Source organism: Eptesicus fuscus, chromosome 2, assembly GCF_027574615.1.
Source record: "Eptesicus fuscus isolate TK198812 chromosome 2, DD_ASM_mEF_20220401, whole genome shotgun sequence".
In the NCBI taxonomy this organism is placed as follows: domain Eukaryota; kingdom Metazoa; phylum Chordata; class Mammalia; order Chiroptera; family Vespertilionidae; genus Eptesicus; species Eptesicus fuscus.
In genome coordinates this window covers 26,791,247-26,810,312 of record NC_072474.1, presented here as the reverse complement: position 1 = coordinate 26,810,312, position 19,066 = coordinate 26,791,247, and the positions used below count along the sequence as shown (strand labels likewise).

Genomic DNA, 19,066 nt, shown 5'->3' with positions numbered 1-19,066 from the left:
TATGCTAAGCCAGTGGTCAGCAAACTCATTAGTCAACAGAGCCAAATATCAACAATACAATGATTGAAATTTCTTTTGAGAGCCAAATTTTTTAAACTTAAACTTCTTCTAACGCCACTTCTTCAAAATAGACTCGCCCAGGCCATGGTATTTTGTGGAAGAGCCACACTCAAGGGGCCAAAGAGCCGCATGTGGCTCTCGAGCCGCAGTTTGCCGACCACGGTGCTAAGCGAAATAAGCCAATCAGAGAAAGATAAATATCACATGATCTCACTCATTTGTGGAATATAATGAACAACACAAACTGATGAACAAAAACAGATCCAGAGACAGAAGCATCAATCAGACCATCAAACCTCAGAGGGAAGGTAGGGGAGGGTGGGGGTAAGGGGAAGAGATCAACCAAAGGGCTTATATGCATGCATATAGGCCTAACTAACCAATGGACACAGACCCCAGGGGGGTGAGGGCATGTGTTGGGGCGGGGGGGGGGGGTGAGGGAGCAATGGGGAGATAAGGACACATATGTAATACCTTAATCAATAAAGAAAAAAAATTAAAATAAAATAAGGAAAAAAAAAGAAATTGAAAAGGAACAAAAAGAAAGATTTGGAAACAGCCCAAGTGCTCATCAGCAGATGAGTGGATAACAGCGATGTAATACATTTACACAATGGAATACTACGCAGTGATAATAAAGAAGGAACTCTTACCATTTGCAACTGAATGCATGGACGTGAAGAATATTATGCTAATCGAAATAAGCCAGTTAGAGAAAGATAAGTATCACATGATCTCGCTTACATGTGGAATCTAATGCACAAAATAAGCTGATGAACAAAATAGTTCCAGAGACATAGAACCATGGAACAGATTGATGAATTTCAGAGGGTATGTGGGGTAAGAGGTATGGGGGAAGAATTTAACTGGGGAACTTATATGCATACATGCATAGCCCATGGACACAACAATAGTGTGGTAAAGGCTTGGGAGGGGCAGGTGTGGAGAGGAAGGGGGTCAATAGGAAAAAAAAATCAAAGAGACATCTTTAATACTTGCAACAATAAGGATAAATTAAAAATAAATAAAAAGCAAACTAAATAAAATCTTACAGATAAAAAATAAAATAGAATAAAAGCAGAGGGTTTTCTCCAGCTGATCACTGAAGAAGTCAGAGAGGTTCACAGCATGAGAAGGATTTGATGTGCTGTTGCTGGCCAAAGATAGGGGTCCAGGGCCTAAGAATGACCCCTACTCCCCTCCCCACCCTGTCCTCCACTGATAGCACACAAGGAAACAAGAGTGCTCAGTCCTACAACCACAAGGAAATGAATCCTGCTAACAACCTGATGAGCTTGGACATGGATTCTTCCCCAAGACTCTAAATAAGAGTCCAGCCCAGATGACACCTTGACTTTGGCCTTTTGACAGTTTAAGCAAAGAACCCAGTCAAGCTCATCTGAGTTCTGACTTATAGAGCTGTCAACTAATAAATGTGTAATATTTTAAGCTGCTACATTAGTGGTGAGTTTTGTTACACAGCATTAGCAAACTAATACAAATCCATACACGTGAAATTCTTAGGTCCTAGAGTATGCACCTGCTCAACGTTACAAAGTAATACCAACTGTTTTCCAAAGCACAGCAACTTATTTACTGCTACCCCAGAGTATAGTAGTTCTAGTTACTCCATATTCTTGCCAACACATGATATTGTCAGTCCTTTAAAATGTTCAAATCTGGTGTGCATGTAATGGCATTATGCTGTGGTTTTGATTTGCATTTTTATAATTACTAACCATCCTTCATATGTTTTTTTGGCTATTGAGTTTTCTTTCCTTTGTGCAATATTTGTTCACATCTTTTAGTCCAATTCTCTATTGGGTTCTTTGTTTTTGTTTTTTTTTAAATATATTTTATTGATTTTTTTACAGAGAAGAGGGGAGAGGGATAGAGAGTTAGAAACATCGATGAGAGAGAAACATCGATCAGTTGCCTCCTGCACACCCTCTACTGGGGATGTGCCCACAACCAAGGTACATGCCCTTGACCGGAATCGAACCTGGGACCCTTCAGTCTGCAGGTCAACGCTCTATCCACTGAGCCAAACCGGTTAGGGATATGTTTTCTTATTAATTGATAAGGTTTCTTAATATATTCTGCATGTGAGTCCTTTGTCAATTATTATTTTACTAGTATCTTCCTTATAATGTTTGTCTTAAGAAAATGCTTCATTATTCACCCCAAAGAAAAAATATTTCAGGCTTAACCTACTTAACCCACCTTCCAGAAAGAGGAAACTGGACACCATTAGGTAGCCATCCTTTTTTAACTTAGCAATGGCAACACGTGCTCCTTCCATCTTTCCTGCATTTGTTAGATTTTTGTACAGGCAATTTACATTCATACTTCTCTGCAATGCCCACCATTTGCAAATAAGATAGGCTCCAATTTATAGGCAAAACAATTGACTTCCAAAAGCAATTAAGTGACTCCAAGTAATGAGGCTGCAGAGCCAGGATCTGAATCTAAGATACTTAGGATTGGTTGGGGACCTCAGAAATCATTTTGAGCTCCTTTGTTCTGCTGAGAAGGCTAATGAGATTCAGCCCCAGCCCCAGCCAAGTCCCTGACTCCCAGGCCAGGGTCCCTTCCATTACCTGGCAAGTTCTCCCTCCCGCTGGAGGCACTGCACTGACGCTTGTTAAGGCTCTGTAAGGAGGGTCAGGCTTGCTTTGTTCAAACTCTGTGTAGGATAGTTTCAAATCTCTCTCTGTTAGAATAGAACATTTCCCATGTAGTAACCTCTGGTTAAAAGGGCAGGAATATCTTTAGTTGATATGGAAAGCGGACTTAAATTTAAAAAAGAAGACAATGCTCAGGCACAAGTGAATATTCTAAGTCTGTTTCATTTTATAAAGAAATTTTAAAAGCATCTCCTGGCTTATGTTTCTCGGATGTTTTACAGTTTATAGCGTGCTTTCTCCTGTGCTGTTTGCTACAATTCAGCAAACCTTCATTTGGGTCAGACTGTTGCAAATGTTCACAGAGACCTCCTGCACTATGTCCAAGGAGGCAAACATGTGCATCATCTCTATCATGCATGACAGGGCAGGATGCATGCCGTGACCCTTCTAGAGCTGGGGGTGGCAGAGCCGGAGCAATGTGGATGTTAGGTGCAGCCTGGTGCCAGGATATTTGAGCTGGGTCAGGAGCAATGGATGCGATTGCAACAGGTGGCAGTGGAAAGGCAAGCACACCAGGGAGGTGTGAGGTGCAGAAGCAGGAAGCAGTGTTGCAGTGTGGCTTAGTGGCTAAGGGTGTGGGCTCTGCCGCCAGGTGGACCTGGGTCTGAGTTGCAGGGCTGCTGTTCACTTGTCTATTAGGTATGTTCATTACATCTTTCTGCCTCAGATTCCTCATGGAAAAACAGAAGGTAATAGCACGTCATAGCTTTTGGGTTGTTGTGAGGAATAACAGATTAAGCACTTGGCAAAATACCTGACACATGGCAAAGTCTACCTGCTATTGTTTCAAACGCTGGCCAGTGTGATTAGGGCCAGAGCCTCCATGACAGATAAACAGGATTTTGTCATATTGACAAGGGAGGTTTCTGAGCTAGGCAGTAATATGCTGAGATCTGTTTCAGGAAGGACCTGGCAGTATTATGCAAGGAGAAAGTCTGGAAGTAGAGAGAATGGAGGAAGAGAGCCTTCTATTGGTCCAATGTTCGGCAAACTGCAGCTCGAGAGCCACATGAGGCTCTTTGGCCCCTTGAGTGTGGCTCTTCCACAAAATACCACGGCCTGGGCGAGTCTATTTTGAAGAAGTGGCGTTAGAAGAAGTTTAAGTTTAAAAAATTTGGCTCTCAAAAGAAATTTCAATCGTTTTACTGTTGATATTTGGCTCTGTTGACTAATGCGTTTGCCGACCACTGTATTAGTCAGTGTGAGGAAAGGTTTAATGGTTTGTTCATTGTGTGCGTGTATCTATTTCATCCAGAGAATGCCGGCTCCCTGCTGGCAGCACCCTGCCTTCCTTACTCCCGGGGTCCAGGGTCAGAGCACAGCCGGCTTCACTAGGCATGACCAGGTGAATGAACGAATGAATGAACAGGTGACACTGCGACCCCTGCAATGCTACTCGGCTGCGGGTGAGGAAAGGATGGTTGGCCTGTGTCACAGATGAGGAGAAGTAACCATCAGGAGGCTCAGTGACTTGCCCAGCACCCACAGGAGGAGGCTTCCTGGGACTAGGAAAGAGGACTTTTTACTCTTCATGCAGGAACCCATCCTATCAAACTGATGGATTTGTTTTACATTCGTTCACCTCAGCCAAGAACAGAAGATTGATGTTCTAAGAAAAAAATACGAAGATCAACTGACTAAAGAATAAGAAGAAGAAGGAGAAGGAGAAGGAGAAGGAGAAGGAGAAGAAGAAGAAGAAGAAGAAGAAGAAGAAGAAGAAGAAGAAGAAGAAGAAGAAGAAGAAGAAGAAGAAGAAGAAGAAGAAAGAAGATTTCCAATTCTAATGAAAAAGTAAAAAAGTTCGCTGATGCACACTAGATGGCAGCATCTCGCATCAGTTTAAGGATGGCAACAGCAGCAACCACACCCGTCTCTCATTGAAGGCCCTAATCTAGGGCTTGAATTTATTATTTTATTTATAGACAACCCCACCACTCAACACTGTAGATTAAAATCTCCAGTATAGAGCAGGCCCTAATCTAGGGCTTGAATTTATTATTTTATTTATAGACAACCCCACCACTCAACACTGTAGATTAAAATCTCCAGCAAAAAGCATCAAACCCTGACTTGCAGAAACCTAATGCCACCTTCCTGTTGCCAGAGTGGGCATGGAAAGAGGTTTCATTCGGCTGCCTTGCCTCCTCACTAAAGACATCCCCCTGGGAAGACTTGATTCCTAGAAGCCTCTTTATTAGGGTTTTTCTGAGTTAAGAAGGTGTGGCTGGGACAGAGGCTTCCCCTGGGCCTTAGAATGGGATGGCAACACCTCCTGTCGCCTTCCTTCCTGGCCCTAGACTTCAGCTGAGCTGGACCAGCCCTGCCCAATTTTTCCCCCAAACTCCAAACTGACATCCAATATGAACTTCATCTGACTTTGGTTATGGAAAGTAGCTCTCTCTCTCTCTCTCTCTCTCTCTCTCTCTCTCTCTCACACACACACACACACACACACACACACACACACACACACACACGACCCTTCCACTGAAGGCATCCAGCCCCTGATACCTCCAGGTTCAGGCTGTCAGCCAATGAGAGTCCAGCAATTAGTCCTGAACTAGGGAAAGGAAGCACTGAGACCCAGGAGTGACTGTCACTTCTGGCTTTACTACATTTTGCTTTTACACAAACAATGTGTGTGTCTAGGTATGTTCATATACAAACAACGTGCATGTCTGGGTACATTCATACACAAATAACATGTGTGCTTGGGTATGTTCATGTGGTGTCACAGACAAGACTATGGAACTTCCTTGTGACACCTGCACTTGAACTTTCCTTACACTCTCTTAGGAAGTATGAATTGCACTTCCATGGTTCCTACAACCCTTTCCATATCCACCTTTGTCAAGGTCAACATAACATAGAAAGTCTCTCTGCAGAACACTGTTTACTTGTAGGGCCTTTAAGGAGTATAAGCTCAAGAACTGGGACTCTGTCCTGCTCACATTTCTTCTTTTTAATATATTTTATTGATTTTTTACAGAGAGGAAGAGAGAGGGATAGAGAGTTAGAAACATCAATGAGAGAGAAACATCAATCAGCTGCCTCCTGCACACTCCCTACTGGGTATGTGCCCACAACCAAAGTACATGCCCTTGACCGGAATCGAACCTGGGACCCTTCAGTCCTCAGGCCGACGCTCTACCCACTGAGCCAAACCAGTCAGGGCTCACATTTCATCTTCATGCTGACTGACACACATGGGCGGTTCTCAGCAAATGTTAGCTGACACCAGATAAAGTGTGAACACACCCTGAGTGTGCGCTCAGGGAAGAATGGTTCTCTCATGGTTCCTGCCACCCCACTGCCTGGGATGGCGTCCCCCACCTCGCTGCTCCCTCCCTGGGCCTCTCCCACTGCTCCATGACAGACCAGAAGGAGGTGTGAGAAAGCAAACCCTGGGCCCAAAGCCCTGGTGTGCGAAATAAGCTGGGAAGAGAACTCTGCAGCACGCAGACAGAGCCAGCACAGCTCGGATTGACATGAGTAGGCAGCGTTCCTCAAGAAACAGGCCCCTGTAGAAAATAAGATAAAATGAGTAGTGACCACCAACCCAAAAAGTTGATTCACTTGAGCCTCGAGGTCACAGATTTGCAAAGAAGAACTTGCCTGGCTAAATAATTTATGATCAGCCCTTAAGATAACTTTTTCCTTTCTTTCACTATGTGAGAGGGAGGGAGAGAGGAGAGGTGGAGAGGGAGGGAAAGTTAATGAGCTGTTTTGAGAATGAGGGTAGAGGGGACTTATTTTTAAGACTAATCGGTAAGAGTAAATAAATAGCCTACATTTGAGATCATCCCAGTCCTGATTACAGGTTAAATTCCTTTTCCTGAAAAACAAAATATGGAAGAGAAAGGGCAGTTTTGTGCTGTTCCAGTCGGACTTGTCCATGATTTTTCTATCTGTCAGGTAGTTTCTAATTGGCTGACTTGTTCCCAGTGACTTGCCCACCTCACTGCCTGGTTCTGCTTCTTTTGGGGACTGTAGCACTCACCAGGACTGTCATTTTCTACTCTTTGGTGTAATTCTTTAAAAAATATTTGTCTGCTAACTGGATGATGTTAAGCTCCAAAAAGGCAGGGACTGAACATGATTTTGCTCAACGTTGCATCCCGAACATTGGGCTTTGAGATAAAAAATGAACCAACAGCCTGAACACAAAATGCATGCCTCCCCAGCCGCATTCATTCCCGTGTGCCAAATAGACAACTACACGGAGACAGCCTGCCACTTAGCTGTTACCAATTATGCCACAGCAAGCCGCCCATTCTTTCAATTCATGCTAGGAAGCAAATCTAAACCTACCACATCCCAACCTCAAGCACCTCAGGAAGTTCTTTGGAAATAAACGGTGACAGGCATTACCTGGCAACACTACATCACGCCTGAGGGAGGCTATGCGTTCTTTTTCCTGCCTCTTCCTCACCGCACTCCACTCTCCTATTATTGATACTCATAAGGACCCGGGTTTTCAACTGTTGAGTCATATTTCCTGGAGAAGAGTTTGTGAAACAAAGAGGAAGATCAAGACTAAGAGTCCCATTTAATTTAAAACATCATTTGAACTGTTCGTTTCCACTGCCTCCCTCAGAGAACATTTCTGTGTGCATCTACACGCAGCAACACAACTTTTGATTTAGTATGTTTATTTCTTTCCCTAATTTGCTCCTATGGTTCTTATCTTCTAGGTGTTCATGTGGCATTTTATTTAATTTAATGCTTATTATTTATTACACCTTAGGCAATGTCTTATCTTAGAACAAGATTATAAACACCTCAAGGGCTGGAACCAGCTCCTAGCAAGCTATCTTATAATTATGTTCGGTAAGTAATTTTAGTTGACTAATCTGACTGCTTATCTTTGAGAGACACGAAAATCACTGAGAACGGAAACGGGAATGGAAAGGAAAAGCACAAATGGGGAGAACCCTCTCTAGAAAACAAAGTACCGACTCATCAAATTTACAGTAGCCAGAAAATCATCTTTGCTCGTTTGAGTTGACACAGTAAATTTTGTCCTGGTTATAGTCCTAGGGTGGCTATCAGCTCCAAAGAGGCTACCTGCGATCCTACCCTGATTCTGGCTCAGAGGTCGTCAGTGAGATTTTGCCCTCCTGGTTAGCAGATGTTTTAGTCAAGCTGCCTCCCTCTGCTGGCAACCGGCTGACACAGGTGGATGGTGTCCTGGAACCTCGTGAATGAATAAAGCACTGTGGCCAATGACCAAGGAGGTGCCATGGGGTGCACCTCAGGCTTCAACAGTGAAGTCAGAACACAGTGACTGCCAGCTGTGTTCTCTGCTGCGAACTTGATACCAAGCCAGCCTCTTTGGCCGACCTAGAGTCCCCCCAAGGCCCAGGGCCCGGGAGTTCATCAGGGAGCTGCATCTTCAGTCACCTTGATTCCAGCCAACAAAAACAACAGCAGGAAAAGCCAATCCACAACCACATTACCTTAAATTCCAGCAGCAGAGGAAACAGCTGGAGGACAGGGTTGTTTTCACATGAAGCCTGCAGCTGGATCCCTATGAGGACCCCCAACTTAGGTCTCTCTTCCATCATTAGGGGGTTGACAGAGAATCGAAAGCTTCTCACTGCCATTCTGGAGTCTCAGCTTCTCTTTGTTCCTTCACTGGACCCTTTTCTCTGTGACTTTCCATCATTTACAGGTCTGGGTGCTTAAAACTGGATCCTTGATAGTTTCCTCAATTCACTTTATACTTCGTTGTTTGGGAACATTAAAACCATGGTGTTGGCCTGGCCGGCGTGGCTCAGTGGTTGAGTGTCGACCTGTGAACCTGGAGGTCAGGGTTCGATTCCCAGTCAGGGCACATGACTGGGTTGCAGGCTCGATCCCCAGTGTGGGGCGTGCAAGAGGCAGCTGATCAATGATTCTCTCTCATCATTGATGTTTCTATGTCTCTCTCCCTCTCCCTTCCTCTCTGAAATCAATAAAAATATATATATATATTAAAAACAAACAAACAAAAAAACATGGTGTTATAATTTCTCACCACACGTACACTCTACACACAATTATGAAACTGAGTAGCATTTACATTTTAATAATTTTGTATGAAGCATGCATATTTTCCAAGCTTTTCTTTGCTTCTTATGCCCTTTAAAATACATGATTCAAGAACACATTATTGTACAAAATTTTTAAGTATGAAAATATGCAGATTAAACACAAATGCTCCCCTTTATTTCTGACCCCCAACTCCCTTCCTTCCCCTGTTGATACAATAAATACATTTTCAGTCTGATTTATAAGCATTTATATAGAATTATGGATATATGTTCTTTACATTTTTCTTCATGTAAATGAGATTATACTATATGTATTGTTTATCCAACAGTATGGCTTCATAAGTAGAATAATAATAAACTTATTATTTTTATAGACATGCATTGTGGTCCATAATAGGGAATATAGATGTATTATACTTAGTCTAGTAAACTTCAAGGTAGGTTGTTTCCAAGATAAATTATGAGAAATGCTGCAAATATATATCTTTGAAGAAAAATCTTTGTACACATAAATATTTCTGAAGGCCAAATTCCTAGAGATGCAATTGTGTATCAAAGTATAAGTGCATTTTATAAGCTTTATTGAGGTACAACTCAAATACTATAATGTACCCATTTTAAGTGAGTATTGGTATATTTATAGTAATATGATGGTTAGTGTAAGAGTTGTGTAACCATCACCACAATTTTATTTTAAACTAGAGGCCCGGTGCACTAAATTCATGCAAAAGAAGGGAGTGTCCCTCAGATGGCCTACACCCTCTCCAATCTGGGACTCTTGGGATTGGGCCTAAACCGGCAGTCGGACATCCCTCTCACAATCCGGGACTGCTGGCTCTTAACCGCTCACCTGCCGGTGGTCTTAATTTGGCATCTAGAAGGGTTCAGAAATCTGGAGAAGGTGCTGTGCGTAAATTAAATAAGAGTCCAGAGACAAAACATAATTTTGAAAGGCATCATGGGGAGTCAGAGAAGACTTAGCTAAAGGAACTAAGTTTCCCTTGTCTCCAGGACCCCTTGCTTTTTATTAACACAATTTGTCATAAGTCAAGGTGGAGATATACATATCAAAGAGTAGGGTTTGTATACACAATCCATTGTCAGATTGTAAGAATTGCCTTTGGCTGTTCAGGCGTTTGGCCAGTAGGAGGCAATAACATGTAGATTCAGATGCCCTTAGCTGTCTGGCAGCAAGCAATCATTTAATGCATCCTTTTCAGGTTTGGGGAAATGCCCTCAGCCATCTCCAGATGATTCAGCCCTGCTGACATGATGAAATTGGCTTCCGGCACTCACCTGCCTACCTGCCTGATTGCCCCTAATCACTTCTGCCTGCCAGCCTGATCACCCCCAACTGCCCTCCCCTGCTGGCCCGATAGCCCCCAACTGCCCTGCCCTGCAGGCCATCTTGTGGTGGCCATCTTGTGGCAGCCATATCATGATGATGTGAGGGTGGCCATCTTGTGGCAGCCATCTTGTGATGGCCATCTTGTGATGACATGAGGGCATCACATGAGGGCATGAGGACCACCTAGTCTTTTATTAGTATAGACTAGAGGCCCAGTGCACGAAATTTGTGCATTGGGGGGGGGGGCTGTCCCTCAGCCCAGCCTGCACCTTCTCCAATCTGCGACCCAATCCAGGACTGCTAGCTCCCAACCACTCACCTGCCTGTCTGCTTGATTGCCCCTAACTGCTTCTGTCTGCCAGCCTGATCACCCCTAACCACTGCCCTGCCAGCCTGATCGATGCCTAATTGCTCCCCTGCCAGCCCAATTGCCCCTAACTGCCTTCCCCTGCTGGCCTGGTCACATCTAACTGCCCTCCCCTGACAGCCTGGTTGCCCCTAACTGCCCTCCCCTGCTGACCTGGTCACCCCCAACTGCTCTCTCCTGCAGGCCTGGTCCCTCCAACTGCCCTTCCCTGCAGGCCTGGTTGCACCCAACTGCCCTCCCCTGCTGGCCCGGTCACCCCTAACTGCCCTCCCCTGCCAGCCTGGTCACCCCTAAATGCTCTCCCCTTCTGGCCTGGTCCTCCCCCAACTGCCCTCCCTTGCAGGCCTGATCACCCACAACTGCCCTCCCTTGCAGGCCTGGTCCTCCCAACTGCCCTCCCCTGCAGGCCTGGGTGCCCCCCAACTGTCCTCCCCTTCAGGCCTGGTCACTCCCAACTGCCCTCCTCTGCTGGCCATCTTGTGGCGGCCATCTTGTGTCCACATGGGGGCAGCCATCTTTGACCATATGGGGACGGCCATCTTGTGTGTTGGAGTGAAGGTCAATTTGCATATTACTCTTTTATTAGATAGGAAGGATTGTTTCCATCATCCCCCAAAAGAAACCTCATGCCCATTTGCTGTCGCTTCCCATCCCCACCAAACCCACTGCCCACAGCCCTAGGCAACCACTACTCTACCTTCTGTACTTATAGTTTTATCTATTCTGGACTTTGCATGTAAATGTAACCATATACTACATCGCTTTTTGTGTTTGCATTCTTTCACTGAGCATCATGTTTTTGAGGTTTATTGATGTTGCAGAATATATCAGTACTTCGTTCCTTTTTATGGCCGAACTAGAGGCCCAGCGCATGATTAAATCGTGCGCATGTAGGGTCCCCTAGGTCTAGCCTGCCATCAGGGCCATGTCCGCTGCCCCACGATGCCTTGCATGATCCATGGACACTGCCAGCACCCCACGATGCTCCCAGCTCACTCCCTTCCCCCGTGCACTGCCTCACCCCGCCGCCAGCTGCGTGCACCCCCACCCCTCCCCCTGTGGCGGGAGCACCTCTGCTCGCCACCTGGGGACCCGCACCGCACTCCCCGCCCCCACCCACCCAGCGCCCATCCCCTGCGCCCTCTTTGCTGCACTGCCCCATCCTCCCGCTGCCCACCTTGCTGCGCCCTCTTCACCGCAAAGCGCCCCCTCCCCATACCAGCCCTGTGTGAGCCCCACCTCACTGCGTGAGCCAGGAGTCCCGGCCCATGAGAGGTGCTTCATGTACCTCCTGGTGACCAGTTGTTTGGTCGTGATGCCGTAATGGCGTCACAACCACAGGCCTTTTATGATATAGATAATATTCCATTGCATGGATAGACCACATTTGCTTATCCACTCACCAGTTGATAGACATTTGGGCTATTTCCATTTTTTAGCTATTATGAATAATGCTGCCATGAACATGTGTGCAATACCTTGTGTGGATGTATGTTTTCATTTCTCTTGGATATATACTTAAGAGTAGAACTGCTGAGTCATATGATAGATCTATGTTTGACTTTCTAAGAAACTGCCAGACTTTTCCAAAGTGGCTGCACCATTTGACATTATGACCAGCATCCCAGTCAACACCTGGTGTGTTTTTTATTATCTCCATTCTAGTCAATGTAAAGATGTTTTAAAATTGACTTTACCAATTTGTACTGCCACCAACGGTGTGCATATAAGAGTACTATTTCTACATATCCTCACTAACAATATCAACTATCAATCTATTTCATTTTTGCTTTGTGGATATTTGTGTAAGATGACCTCATTGTTGTTTAAATTTGCATTTTCCTAGTATTTGTGACATTCATGTATTGATGGGCCATTTGTATTTCATTTTCTGTGAACTGCCTGTTATATATTTGGACATTTTTTATTGGATTGACAATTATAGACATACTATATGTAATGTAGGAATTATTCATTTTCTGCCATATACGTAGTATACCTTAGTCTGTTACTTGTCTTTTAACCTTTTATAATACAAAAAAAAAAAGTTTAATTTTCACCCCCTAAATATGCCAGTTTTCTTTGTTATAGATTTTGGGTTATATATCGTTTAGAAAAGCCTCTCCCACTCCCAGGATTATAAAAAAAATATTCCCTTGCCGAAACTGGTTTGGCTCAGTGAATAGAGCGTCGGTCTGTGGACTCAAGGGTCCCGGGTTCGATTCCGGTCAGGGGCATGTACATTGGTTGCAGGCACATCCCCGGTAGGGGGTGTGCAGGAGGCAGCTGGTCGATGTTTCTCTCTCATCGATGTTTCTAGCTCTCTATCCCTCTCCCTTCCTCTCTGTAAAAAATCAATAAAAATATTTTAAAAAAATATTCCCTTATATTTTCTTCTAATACTTTTATAGTTTTACTTTTATGCTGAACCCTAATAAATATGGAAATTAGTCTTATATATGGTGTAAAATAGAGGAATACATATATGTTTGGTTTTGATGGCCCCAAACCTTTCATTGAATTGTTTAACCTTTGGTAATGAATTTGAAATAAAATTCTGCTTAAATCATAAATTTCAGTATGTAAATGACTCTCTCCCTGGACTTTATTCCATTCTATTGATCTAGTTGTCTAATCTTGGCCAATATCAACCTAGTTAAATTATAGTTGCTTGAAAGTGTGTCAGGCAAGTATCTGGTCAGGCAAATCCCCTTTCATAATTCCTATTTTAAAAGAAAATATCTCAAGAAATCTTTGTAAGTGTAATGAAAAAGTTCCTGGTGCAATGAGATTCATACAATAAGAAATATTAGAGCCACATTAGGGTTTTAAATGGAAAAGCCAGGGTAACTTCATGTCCTTTAGCTCTATCATTACTCAAAGTGCAGGATCTCTTTTGTCCACCAGTACCTCTCTAGCGCACCTCACACCAAATCTTGACCTCTATTTCTACTCTCCATCAAGAGGAGCCAGTACTCCTTAAGAGGCACATATTCCTACATCTTATGTCAGGAAAAAATAGGATGGTCTGAAACATTGTACTGTTGTAACAAAATAAGGATGTTTTTGTAACTGTTAGAAGCAATATTTTATAAAACTCAAAAAAATAGAAACAAAGGAATAAGCTTGAAAAGCTTCCACTAGCCACGTTTTAACATTCTGAGCATCTAAAAAAAAAAAAGAGATGAAAATTTTAAGTTGAATATATAAAAGGCAACAGATTCATACCAAATAGAAAAAGGAATTGTAATACAAAATAAGGATGATTATAGTATACTAGTGGCCCAGTGCATGAAATTCATGCACAGAGGGGGAGTTCCCTCAGCCCTACCTGCACCCTCTCCAGTCGGGGACATCCCCCTCTCAATCTGGGACCGCTGGCTCCTAACCACTCACCTGCCTGACCACCCCTAACTGTCTCTGCCTGCCTGCCTGATCGCCCCTAACTGCCCTCCCCTGCTGACCTGATCTCGCCCCCAACTGCCCTCCCCTGCAGGCCTGGTGGCCCCCAACTACCCTCCACTGCTGGGCTGATCTCACCCCCAACTGCCCTCCCCTGCTGGCCTGATCTTGCCCCCAATGGCCCTCCCCAATGGCCTGATCTCACCCCCAACGGCCCTTCTCTGCCAGCCTGATCTTGCCTCCAACTGCCCTCCCCTGCAGGCCTGATATCACCCCCAACTGCCCTCCTCTGCTGGCCAATTTGGTTCTGATTGGTCAATTTCTATGCCAGTCAGCGTCAAAAGCTCCTCCTCCTAGACAGCCATTGGCTCCTCACAGTTGACCCAGATTTGGTTCTTTTATTTTTTGAAGGAGGGGGGGGGGGCGTGGTGGGCTGTTTATTAAGTGGTTATTACAGGGGTCAGACCACATAAGTGGTGTCAACCCCGGGAATGCAACCCTAAATGTTGATCACATAGCCCCCAAGGCTGGTCCTGGTGAGCCCCAAGGTCAGAAATGAAACTGAAAGGCCTCAGTCACATGCTGCTTCCAGGCGTCCGGGCTGGGCAGAAGGGAGATGCCCATGACATGCCAGGTCTCCCCATCGGACACCACCGAGGTCTGGTAGGACAACAGCTGCACACCTACCTCTGCCAGGAGCCCGATCATGATAGGCAGCATGGCAGGGTTGGAGGGTTCCTGAGCCCGGAACAGGAGCAGGGGCAGACCCCTGCGGAGAGGCACTTCTGATCTGAAGGCAGCTCCATTGAGTGCCTGCAGCATAGATGTGGTGCCCTGGACAAAGCCCACAGCCTGGTAGGGGGCACCTGCCAGGCCCACGCTCAGGAGGCCTTCCCTGCATCCTTGCTCTCCTGGCACAGCGGGGTTTATGGGAGGTGGTTACATTGAGGCCGACCTCCTTCACCAGCAGCTTGGCATTCACCAAGTTCATATTCGCATGATTAGAAGCGTCTTTGAGGAGGCCGACAATGACTGCGGGGTCAGGTAGTTCCCAGCATTCTTCAGGGATAAGTCCTGCGTTACCACCTGGATGTTCCCTTTGAGGGACCCTGCCCAGGCTCGCATCAGAGTCCCCAGAGCTTCTGCCAGACCGATCCAAGGTTTGGTGTGTGAAGAGAAGGCGCTGGTAAGGGCCTGGGCATTGATGACCCCCACGAGGGCTCTCCCCTTCACCATGTCCACGAACTGGACAGTGATCTCCTCCCCGCAGCGACTCTGGGCCTTTTTGGTGCTGGCGCCCAGGTGAGGGCAGCTGATGTTCTCGTGGTCCACCAAGGCGTGGTCCCGAGGCAACTCCTCCGTGAACACATCCAGCGCTGCGCCCGCGTACTGCCCCAACTGCAGGGCCCGGACCAGGGCACACGCACGCCCTTCTTGCACAGGGCGAAGGTGCTGTCGTTCAGCAGGCCTGTCATGGAGGGCAGGAGAGGGGTATGCACAGTGATGAAGTCACAGAGGGGCCAGATCTCCTCCAGGGGCAGCTGCTGAATGCCAAAGGAGGCCAAGACCTCTGGTGAGATGATGGGATCGTACCCTACAGTCTTCATCCCGAAGGACTGCATCCGGATGGCCACCTCTCTCCCGATCCTCCCCAGGCCAAGAATTCCCAGGGTCTTTCCATTCAATTCGGTTCCCATGAACTTCTTTCGGTCCCATTTGCATCCTTCATCGAAGCCATTGCCTGGGGAATCTGCCTGGCCAGACACATGATCATCCCACAGGTGAGCTCTGCAGCACTAAGACTGTTCCCATTGGGAGTGTTCATGACCAGGATGCCCTTCCTTGTGGCGGCCTCCAGATCCACGTTGTCCACGCCGGTGCCAGCCCTGCCCACCACCTGGAGCTTCTCTGCTGTGTTGATGACATCCGCGGTCACCTTGGTGGCCGAGTGGACGATAAGGCCTTCGCAGTCCTGCAGCTTGGCTATCAGCTCCTCTTTGCTCAGGTTCTGCTTCTCCACCACCTGCAGCCCTCCATCTTGCAGGATCTACCGGCAGCAAGGGTCCAGCTGTCCCTAATGAGCACTTTCTGTAGATTTGCGAAGGCCATTGCTGGAGCCGGCCTGGATCGATGCTCTCCCTGGACAGAAACACCTCTAAGCCCCTGGTGTTTGGTCAGTTCTGATTGGTCAGTTTCTATGCGAGTCAGCTTCTCTGGGCCTATCAATGGGGCCTGATCAGAAAGGCAGGGCTGATCAGCAGCCCCGGTGGAGTCCTGGAGAGAAATGGAGGCTCGGCTACTGGCCAGATTGGGAGAGAAAGAGAGAGGCAAGTGCTGGTCAAAAGCTGCCACAGAGGCAACGGATCAGTCCCTGCTTCTCTCTTCAGGCCTCTCTGGCCCTGATTCGCAGTCCCCTCAGCAGTCAGTGCTAGGGCACCGCACCTGCAGGGGAAGCAGACTTTCGGTCTGGCCGAGCTTTGTTGGTAACGGTGTTACACCCTGGCTCTTTATTATAGAGATATTTAAGGGAATATTTATATATGAGGGTAGTTATTAGTAAGCGTATTCTATTAAGAATATATGTTTTTTATAAATTATAGACATATCTTATTTCTAGCTATGTATACAGGAAAGAAGAAAAACAGGAAATCTGAAAGATAAAGAAACTAAAAAACTATAGTACAAGAAGAAGACCGATCACCATTAATGGTCACATATAATAATCAAGCAGAAGAGGAGTCCAGTTGATCAATAATGATACAAAATTTAGAAGGACCCAACAGTATGTCCAAGATAATAAATATTAAAGGTCTCAAACCAAAGAATTCAGCATAGAAACTTGATGACTCTTAGAAGACAAAATCCTACTAATTATATAAGATATTAATAAGGCATACCAAAGTTTTCAATAATCCTAATGGACAAGACCAATCCTATATAACAAAAGCCTAATATGCTAAGTGTCCAGTAGTCGGTTCAATCAATCAAAGTATAATATGCTAATGATATGAAAAGGCTGCTCAACCACTCACTATGATGTGCACTGACCACCAGGGGGCAGACGCTCCGACTGGTAGGTTAGCTTGCTGCTGGGGTCAGCCAATCAGGACTGCGCAAGACAGGCAGGATATGCCCTGGAGCCCTCCCGTGGCCCCTCCCCAGCTGGCCAACCTCCCAAGTCCCTCCCCAGCCCTGATCGTGCACCGGTGGGGTCCCTTGGCCTGGCCTGTATCCTCTCGCAATCCAGGACCCCTCATGGGATGCCGGAGAGCTGGTTTCAGCCGGATCACGCTCAATGCAGGCACTGCCCCCTGGTGGTCGAGCACACTGCTCAGCCAGAAGCTGGGCTCACGGCTGGCGAGTGCAGGGGGGAGCTGGCCTAAGCCGTCAGTCGGATATCCCCCGAGGGCTCCTGGACTGCGTGAAGGCACAGGCCGGGCTGAGGGACCCCCCCTCGTGTGCCCAAATTTCATGCACTGGGCCTCTAGTATATCTTAAAGGCAAGACAATGAGGTAATGCTGGCTATACAAAATTGGAGCACACAATTTCTGGGAATTACACCAAGTTTCAAAAAATTAAAGTACTATAAATGGCAAGGTATTAAAAATCCCATGACAAAGCAAGCAAGAATTATAAAAAGATTTACCTTCCCCCTGGACCCCCTCCCCCCCCAAAAAAAAGGACTTATCTAAGTAAGGCCTGTGACTCATGGGTGAATCAGCTTGGACAGCTCACCCAGACTTCATGCCCTAATTAAGAATCAGCCAACAACCTAGATTACCAGATTATGTAGTTAGTACCAGTATCTTTTTTTTTTTTTTAAAGGCTTGGTAAGATTACTACAAGCCTAGGAGACATAATAAAGTATAACTGAATCCTTAGGTATGTTATGGTAACATAGATGGCCATAATTGTAGAGAAGTATTTTTTAACTTTATTGTTGAGAATATTACTCATACTTAAAGCATGGTTCCTGTGTTATTTAAGGAATTTGAAAGGTTCCACACAATCAGGCACACTAAATCTGTAATTGCAGTTTAAGTTGTTTGAGGCAGTTTAATTAAATTCACAATAAGCGTTTAAATGCTCAAGAAAAATAAATGATTCTTTCCTTCTTTCCTTCTTTCCTTCCTGAGTAATTGAGGCAAGGCCAGAGAGAACACAGTGGCTGAGCCGTCAGATGGGTTATATATGAGACGACTAAGATAAGTAAGGCCGTGGAGGAGGGTGGCAGCCAGGGTTTCCCGGCTAGAAAAGTGAGCTACAGACATGGAAAGGAAGAAAGCTGGAATGTGCTACTGGGTTAGAATTGGAGACATTGCTGTTAACTAATGACTTTTAGTAACTAGAGATATAAAAATAAATATCAATGCAAGCATATACATATTTACACTCACACACACAAATATATTTCCTAGCCTTGAGGGGCCTGGAGCAGTAACATCTCAATAGCAATTAGCCTACTTTCCGTAAATAACCAAGTGCCCCTTTTACTGGCAAGGTGGTTGGCAACTACCATCTTACTAGGAAATCTAGGAGCAACTGAGAAGACATCCAAAACATCCCCAAATGATCATCAGAATGCATTTTCTCATGAGGGGAAAAAAAGTAGAAACTGTAATTATGAGGTTAGCTCATAAAGATTTTATTTAACCTAAAACCTCAGAAAGAAAACACTTTGTTTCTCATTATACTAGTAAATGTAAGCCTGGTAGTAATATTCTAATAATTCTTTTAGACGTACTATAGCATTTCAAGTCTTACCAAACACATTAATTGCCCTCTGTCTTCTTTCAAATCTATTACTATTACTATAAGAAACAAACATATAGTGCTCCAATGAAATGGACTGACTGCCTCAAAACTGTCACCTTGCGAAAATGCCTACTTAGTCCAAGGATCAGCTACTCTTCAAATAATTTCTGGGACCATCTTCTAAGCTGGCCTTTAGAACTCAATAACCTTAGAGGAAACAAATCTTACTGCCCTGAGTAGATCTGATTTTCAAAAAGAGTCCAAAGATAGTATGAATTGGGTGATCAAGCTGAGTAATAATTTGGGACTGGAAAAGTAAAGGGATTGAAACCTGCAAACTAATTTAACCAATAGCAAAATGAATCCTGTGTATAGCTTCCCAAAGTAACTTCTCTGAGAATTACATTAACT

General features: G+C 45.3%; 1 pseudogene; it reads right to left on the bottom strand.

Annotated features, from left to right (window-relative positions):
* Nucleotides 1–14,448: 14,448 nt before the first annotated feature.
* On the bottom strand, nucleotides 14,449–16,008 carry LOC103292574 (D-3-phosphoglycerate dehydrogenase-like; annotated as a pseudogene).
* Between the last annotated feature and the right edge of the window lie 3,058 nt (nucleotides 16,009–19,066).